Below are 8,693 nucleotides of genomic sequence, written 5' to 3'. Positions count from 1 at the left end.
GGTTCGATTCCCAGCCAGGACACACAGGAGAAGCGCCCATCTGCTTCTCCACTCCTCTCCCTCTCCTTCCTCTCTGTCTCTCTCTTCCCCTCCCGCAGCCAAGGCTCCATTGGAGCAAAGTTGGCCCGGGTGCTGAGGATGGCTCTGTGGCCTCTGCCTCAGGCGCTAGAATGGCTCTGGTTGCAACAGAGCGATGCCCCAGATGGGCAGAGCATCGCCCCCTGGTGGGCATGCTGGGTGGATCCCGGTTGGGCGCATGCGGGAGTCTGTCTGACTGCCTCCCCGCTTCTAACTTCAGGAAAAAACAAAAACAAAAACAAAAAAAACTCTAATGAGTTCTTAATTTCAATTACTGAAATGTTCAGTTCTACGGTTTCCATTTGATATTTTTTCTGCCAAAAATCTCAACTTTACTTTTTATATCTTTGAAAATATCAAATATGATTATTTTTAAATTTTATTAATACCTTCATTGTCTGGATTCCCTGTGGGTTTGTTGTTTCACTTGATTTTTATTTGCCTGTGTCTGCTTCCCCCTGTGTGCCTGGTCTTTGGTTGTGTGCCTGAAATTAGATATTAAAAAAAAAAATCACAGAAAAAACTCAAAGTTCAGGATGATGCTATCACTCCTTCCTTCAGAAAGGATTTATCTTTGTTTATGGACGCTAACAAGGACATTAACAATCTTGGATCCCCTTAATCCAAATTCAGAGATGCGAGGATTGGAAGCTAGGTTGCAGACTCCTTGAGAGTTAGTTTACTTCTGACCACCATTGCCTCCGGGCTATAGAATCTAGATAGTAAGGGGTAGCAATCCAGTTACAGAAGGCTTATCAAGATCCCACTTTGGGAAGCTTTGGACTCCAATTTTTATCTCGCCATTTCCTACAAGGCTATCAGAGCTCTGTTTATCTCTTTAAAACTCTCAATTACCTTTTCTGTAACTGGCAGAAGTGACCCTAAGTGCCACAGAGTTTCTACTCCCGAATATTAACCTGGTAATCCTTCTCTGCCTTCTTAGCTCTGTAAAGCCTTGAAGCAGGTTTTACGAAACAATTCTGTCTGCTTTTCTAGTTGTCCTTAACAAGCAGGTTGACCGATCTGTCCCAGTCTGCCGCTGAGGAAAGCAGAAGTCTGTCTGTCGCCTGTCGTTTAATTCAGTTCTTAAAGGGCTCTATAACTACTTTTTTTACCCTTGTTATCGAATAATTGGCCACAGTCTGTTTCTTCGTCATTACTATTGAATTGGTTATTCTGTGTTGTGTTCCTTTGAATCTCAGAATATTTACCAATAAAAACTGCAGAGAAATACTCCGCCTGGGATGAGTTTAGTGGTAGATAATGACTTAAGGATCTTTTTTCCTGTGGTTCATCTACTTTTTCCACTTTACTGGTCAGAAACTGGTCCGTGATATTGTCTAGCAAGTCAAGGCTCAAGAAGAGACTGAGTTCAGGTGTCGCCCTGGGTACAGACCTCACTGCCACTTCTGCCCGGAGGTCTAATTCTGGTCCAGGGACGAACACCTGTCATGAGCCAGATCAGCGGTCCCGATTCTAATGCCCTGATGTATGGGATAGAAGAAACAGATAGCCTGCAATCCCACGCACCAAATCCCTGCGAATCAAAGCTGAAGCAGCAACTAGACAATGTTGTAATTTGCCTTCACCCACCTCTCACTGGGCCTGGTGAGAGTTACAGCTATGGGCCCCTCTTCCGTCAGCGACTCACACAATTTTGTTGCTAGTTCTGAATTTCCCAGCTACCAGAAAGAGGATCTAATGTTTCTTTCTCAAAGGTCAAGTCTATCACAGTTATTATTTTCCAGCTTGAGCTGATTTTAAGAGCAGCCTTTGCGAGGAGAGGGGACGAGGTGGCATTCTAAACGGTGCTTCCCTCTCCGGGGCTCCTGACGAACAGAAGCAGGTGCGGAGAGGAGGCGAGTGCAGTGGAGTCAAGGACCACAGCGTCCTGCTCCTTGGGGGACAGAGCTCACGGGCCCTGGCTTCTCAGGGAAGCATGAGAAGCATGTGATTGCAGTGCCCCACAAAGCCTACAGGAGTCAGTGATTGGCTAATGAGAACCACAGAACTCTTAAAGAGCTGGGGGTTTCTCAGTCTGGGAGGAGAACTCTGTCTCAGCCCCCCTCCATCTTTCCGGGAGAGGAAGCTCCCCGGACTCCAAGCGCTCCTGAATGCACCTCGCCCCTCAAGGCTCACGCAGGATTTTACCAACACGCTGCGCCCTCGGCCGTGGGAGATCCCCCAGGGTGTCTCAGTCCCTCTTGCTACACCCTCACCCAGCTTCCGGACCCAGGACAGCTCAGGGTAAGGGCTGTGGGGGACCAAAACATCAGCGACTCAATTCTATACAAATCTCTTTTGCTGAATTAGTCTTTCATACAATAACCTCAACATGTCTATCATATTCTTGTTTGGGGAAAAATAATCGATCTATATGGTAATGTTGTTATTTAAGAGAAATAAACAACATATTTACGTACAAGTGAATGATAGTATACAGATACATTTTTTTTAATCTAAAAGGACATACAGCATGCTGTTAATATAACTAGGGAGGAGTTGGATTTTTACTTTATACGTTTTGTTTTCAATTGTTTTTATAAGCAATTTTTCTCAGCTATGTTATTGGGCTCTTTGGAGTGACGTCAGGGGCGCTTTGTCCTCTGAATGAATAAACCACCAGCAGATCTCAGCCAATGGACCGTTTCTCAGCAGGCTCCCCCGTCCAGGGTGCAAAAGTAGGTTTATAGTTGTTTGTATGTAAAATAATAGAAAAAAACAGTAAATAATAATAGGAGAATAAACTCTGCCTCGTGTACTCACAACTGTAACCCGACTTTTGCCCCACCCTGTACATAGCTTTGTATCTTATCACGATAAAGCTCTAAAGTTAACTGGCCCACAGAATTACTTTAAATCAACATTCAGTTCTCAATTTTCCCTCTTTCCTGCCCTAGACTGGGTCTGGCAATAAATGAATTTCGCAATGTTTTCTATTTCCTTGACTCAAATTGCCACTTGGTCTGGGAAGCAGGAAAGTGCTTTTTCCCAAGGTGCATCCAGAATTTCACGCTGTGGTCCTTATGAGCCGTGATGAGATTTATCGGTGGTCAGGAGAGCCACCTCTCAGGCCTCTCTCCCGACCTGCCAGTCAAGGGGCAGTCTTTATGCAGCCCACCTGCACACCCTCACCCCACTGATCCGAGTCTGGTCCATAGGCTGGGAGCAAAATGCTGAATTGGGCCAATCAGATTCTAGCTCTTGAAAAAGGTGACTTGACAAACTGTGGAAGTCAGGCCCCAATGTGAGCTGAAGCTGAAAAGATGTGATGGCGTGCAGGATTAGGGGTCCACGAGGGGCCATGTGAGAGCCAAAGTCACGGGCAGCAGAAGCAGAGGGTAGCCTATCTCTAGAGCTGCCTCAGATATTGCCTTTCAGATTCCAGCTCAAATCCATGTATACTCTATCAGTAAAACTTCTACTTCTTGAAGTGCTCTGAGTCTGCTTTTTGCTCCCAAAGAACATTCCTTCAAGCTAAGGACCTGCCAGTGACCTCCTATCACATGATCCCCTAACACAGCATGGGCGGAGCCATACTCAGCTATCAGCTCTTCTGAGACCTGAACCGGGAAAGGAATCAGGGATCCCGTTATACTGCAGATTCGCCTCAGCGGGTCTGGGCTCAGCTGAGGGTCTGTATCTCTGTCCTGTTCTCAGCTGATGCCACCCCTGCTGGTCCCCTGTCCACAAGAGCAAGAGGGTAGGTGACTGCTCTTATTTACCTGGAAGGAAAGAAAGCCTAAACCAAACAAAGCCAACAAAAACTAGGTTTCTTTTTCTGAATTAATGGGGGTTCCATTGGTTAACAAAATCACATAGATTGCAAGTGTACAATTCTATTTTTTTATTTATTCATTTTAGAGAGGAGAGAGAGAGAGAGAGAGAGAGGAGAGACAGAGAGAGAGAAGGGAGGAGGAGCTGGAAGCATCAACTCCCATATGTGCCTTGACCAGGCAAGCCCAGGGTTTCGAACCGGCAACCTCAGCATTTCCAGGTCGACGCTTTATCCACTGCGCCACCACAGGTCTGGCCAAGTGTACAAGTCTATAACACGTCACCTGTATATTGTGTGTCCACCACCCAAAGCCGAGTCTCCCTCCCTCACCACTTACCCTCCTTTACCCTCTTCTCCTTCCCCAACCCCTTCCCCTCTGGTAACCACCATATTGTTGTCTGTGTCTATGAGGCATTTTGTTGTTGTTGTTGTTGCTGCTGCTGTTTTCTGGGTAAAATAGATAAAGGGATTAAGAAAAAAACCACCTAGGTTTCCGACCTGTCCAAAAGGTAGGCAGTAAAGAGGCAAAGTCAGGGCAAGTTTCCAGCTCTTCTCTTCCTGTGGCACTTAGAAAGAAAGTAGAAGGAGGTACTCAAAACGGGCCTGACCAAGGGCCTCTGAAGGTTCGGGATATGGTAATATCTTGAGGCAATCTTTTTTCTTTAACTTTTTTAAAAGAGCATAACTCCGGGGCTTTTAAATAAAATCTGATCTCCGTCATCAGTCAGTTCACTCATTTTGCTAAATGGGTCAGTTCTGAATAATTTCTATGACTCTAACGAGAGATTGTTAGATTTCACTAGAAGGTAGTACGATGGAACGTGGGCATCATTCTAAACTCAGCTGGTATGTTTCCTACCGTGCAGTTCCCAGCAATGCTGCTTGCCATCGCTGCTGAAGGCTGTTGATGTCTTGGATGCATATTTTGCTATTGGAATCAGAAGGCTAACCCTTGATTGAATGCAAATACTAAATATCCTTCTCCTTGCGTGTATTTTCCTGTCCTAGTCCACACCAGCAGAGCCCCACTGGGAGAGAGGTCACAGTGAGATGGGAAATGAAGGGAAGACAGGGGGTGCATTACTGCAAATGTGAAAGCCAACCTTGGATCTGGTTTTATGAAATCAAAAAGCACAATATAAAACTGTCAGCTCTAAAAACATCCAGCAGATGGGACGTTAAGGGGAAAAGAAAAGGCTTTGGCTCAGAGGTATTATCATCTGAGTACAAAATCTTGGGCAATGGCTCTTCCAGTCCATTAGAATTTGTGAACATTTACTGCTGTGATAAACTGGGAGCGTCTCCATGAGCTTTTAGTGCTTTGAGTAGGGTGATCACAGCTTTCCAAACTGTAAATTACTTTAGCAACCGCTCTGGACAGAAGGAAGTGAAACAGAAGGCCCAAGCTTAGAGGACCGTTTCTCAGTCCCCCGCTACCCTGGTGCTTATCTGCACGGGGCACTCGGGTAAAAGCAGGCCTATACCACCCCCATCCTGTGCCTGACTAGCCTTTTTAGCTGTATTCTGAGTGAACTCCAAAGCCCTCTGTCAGTCTGCAACAGACATGAACACAACTCACCATGATGACAAACACAAGTGCGTAGTGGAGGGCTAATCACCACATTTCATGTAACCACATTTTAATCTACTTCTTCATTATTCAACCAACTTCTTCTTGAATTAATCAACAAGACTCTTTAATTGAAAAGGTGGTTATGAGGGTAAAACCTTTAAAACTATGCAAACTATACAAACCAGACCACTCATGTCGGAGACATAACATAATTTTAAAGATGTCACATTGGTCATGCCCTCTGCGTCTGAAATCAACACACATTGTGCAGCACACAGGTTTTTTTTGAGGCAACAACCAAGCAAAATATTTGAAAATGGAGCTCAGTCTTACTGAGTATCTCGCATGGGTCAGAGGCTTTATATATAAACCTCTTTCATCTCAATCAATTCTCCCTGTAGCTCTACAAATTGCTCTCCATTTTACAGATTAAGAAAACTGAGCCTCACAACTACTACGAGTTGATGCATCCCACTCCTCCCCTCCTTTCTCTTTCTTTCTCTTTAAAATCAATAAATGAAATCTTCAAATAAAAAGTTTAAAAATTAAATAATGAAAACTAAGCTTCAGAAATGTTAGTGAGCTAATTATTGGCAATGCTGGCATTCTAATGTAAGTCTCTCATACTTCAAAGCCGTTATTCTTTTCCCTGTCCCCTGGACACTATGCCGGAGAACACCCCTCCCCCACTCCCTACGCTGTGTTCCCCTGGCTGCACAGAGTAGCTCTATTTCACTTGTCATGGCTCTGTTATTCTAGGATTGTATTTGGCTGCTTATGTACAAGCATCTGTAGCCCCTCTCTAATAACTAGGAGGCCCAGCGTGGCTAGAAGCGAGGATGGGTAGACAGTTTGCACTGGCCGGGCCATGGCTCCACGGACAGTTTAACAGATGCGGGACGCACTCTGGGGTTCCTGAAGTTCAGTGACTCTTCTCAGGCTGGAAAGAGCCCGAGAAGGAATTCGAGGCACAGCAGTGAGCCCACGGAACCACCTGTCCGTACAGACTGCCCCCAGGTCACAGGCGAGGTAGGTTCCGGAGGTCTGTTCTTAAGTTGAATTTGCGTGTAAGTTGGAACAGGTACCTTTACCTGTTAAATGCAATTTAGACAGATGTTTGGCTTAACAGAGTATGTATTTTTACCTTTCTGTGCATACGCACCCTTAAACATTTTCAAACCTATGGAACCCACCTCGGTTGTAACCCAGGCACTCACTGCCCATACTATAAAACAAGCTAAGCTGTTGAGTACATTCGTAAATATATCTCTGTGCATTGTTATATATATAGTACTAGTATTTCTTTAAGATATATTTCAGGGATAAACTGACTCAAAGAGTTTACTACGCGGCAGACACTGTGCCACGCACAGCACACACGTCTTTTTAAGGTCTTTCGGTGCCCCCACCAGTTGGGAACTGTGACCATCCCTATAATAAGATGAGAAAACGGGGGCTGAGAGAGACGGGCTCTACCAAGGCCACATGCACTAGGACACGGGAAAGGGGCTGGAACCCAGGCCTGACGTCCTCATGGCCCGCTGTCCTGCCTCAGTGTGGCCCTGTTAAAGCTGCGGGGGTGAGTGGGGCAGTGAAGAACACTTTTCAACATGATTTTCACAAGTTTCTTTTACAAATTTGCAAAATAAAGCCGGTTTTTAAAGCCCACCTCCTTCATCTACATTAGCCTGGGAAAACACAATGAAGCCGAGCTCTGGCGTCCTGCTGCAGTGGGCGTCCGTGTTCTGTAAGCTTGGATGGCACAGGCAGCATTTCCACGTGGCAGGCTTGTGACTCCAGTCGAAGATCCCACCGGCCCGCACGCAGAAACACCGAGACAGGACAGGGACGGGGACTGACACCTACTACAGCTTGGAGCCGGGGCTGGTAGCTTTACACGTAAAACTGGCTGTTTAGAGGGACTTTTCCCGATGCCCTGAATCTGGCCCCGGGCCCAGAACAAGAGGGGCTGAGTGTTCTGTGTTTCTAACTCAGGAAGGCCTCCCGTTACTGGAGCTGAGCGCCATCCACACAGCGCCACCCCAGGCTCGCTAAGCACGGCCAACCTGCCCTGCCACTCAAGCCCCTTCCCTCCGCTCTCCCCGGTTCTGGAGGCTACGGAAGCGGAGCCCATGGGAGTTTGGCTTCGGCTCTGCCTCTGTGCCCAGAGAGCCAAAGAAGGGGACATGTCAAGAGTATTACTAATAAGAATTGGGCCTGACCAGGTGGTGGTGCAGCGGATAGAGCGTCAGACTGGGACGCGGAGGACCCAGGTTCGAAACCTCAAGGTCGCCAGCTTGAGCACGGGCTCATCCGGCTTGAGCGCAGGGTCACTGGCTCATAGACATGATCCACGGTCAATGGCTTGAGCCCAAAGGTCACTGGCTTGAAGCCCAAAGTTGCTAGCCTGAGCCCAAGGTGGCTGGCTTGACAAGGGGTCACTCGCTCTGCTGTAGCCCCCCCCCCCCCAGTCAAGGCACATAAGAGAAAGAAATCAATGAACCACTAAGAAGACTAGGGAGCTGCAACAAAGAATTGATGCTGTCATCTCTCTCCCTTCCTGTCTCTCCCTTTCTCTCTCTTTCTATCTCTGTCACACACACACACACAAAAAAGACTGGAGATGTTTATAAAAGAAAAGTGGTATCTCATTCATTCATTCATTCATGTATTCATTCGTTCTCCCAACAAACAGAATTCAGTGAGTCCTCACTGTGCCAGGTGCTTGGGACACATTAGGGACAAACGGCCCTCGCCCACATGGAGTTCGCATTTAAGCCTCTGCTCAGGCCGTGGTTTTGCTGGCCTGCCTCACGGTGGACCGGCTGGAAGGAAGTGAACCAGAGAGAGACATGTACAGCGAGGGGGAGGAGGGGTTCCCACTGTTGTGCATCGAAGATGCAGGTGTTGTCATGTGTTGAGAAGACTTCTGAGAGGCAGGGTGCAGCCTACTTGTCACTGCCCATCAAGAAGGCTCCTCCCAGGTAAGCGTATCTGCCCGGAAGAGGTTGTCAGGTGCACTCCCAGATGGAAGCTGAGAGAGAGCTCCCCTAGGACACAGTGGGAGGGGGTTCTGGTGTGTGGGGGGATTGCAGGACCCTCCAAGGCCTCACACATGCACCCTGGAGAGATACAGAAGTCACGGGACCCAGCTTTCCTAAGGAGTACTGGTGTCTTCCTTGGCCTCAAGTGGATTTTCCTGGGAACCTCTCCCTAGCAATCTTCTCAAACTGACCACCGAACAAGGCCTCTTCCTCCTCAGCC

This window comes from Saccopteryx leptura, chromosome 12 (genome assembly GCF_036850995.1).
Source record: "Saccopteryx leptura isolate mSacLep1 chromosome 12, mSacLep1_pri_phased_curated, whole genome shotgun sequence".
NCBI classification, from domain to species: Eukaryota; Metazoa; Chordata; class Mammalia; order Chiroptera; family Emballonuridae; genus Saccopteryx; species Saccopteryx leptura.
The sequence above is the reverse complement of the archived record's forward strand: the minus strand, read 5'-3'. Positions refer to the sequence as shown.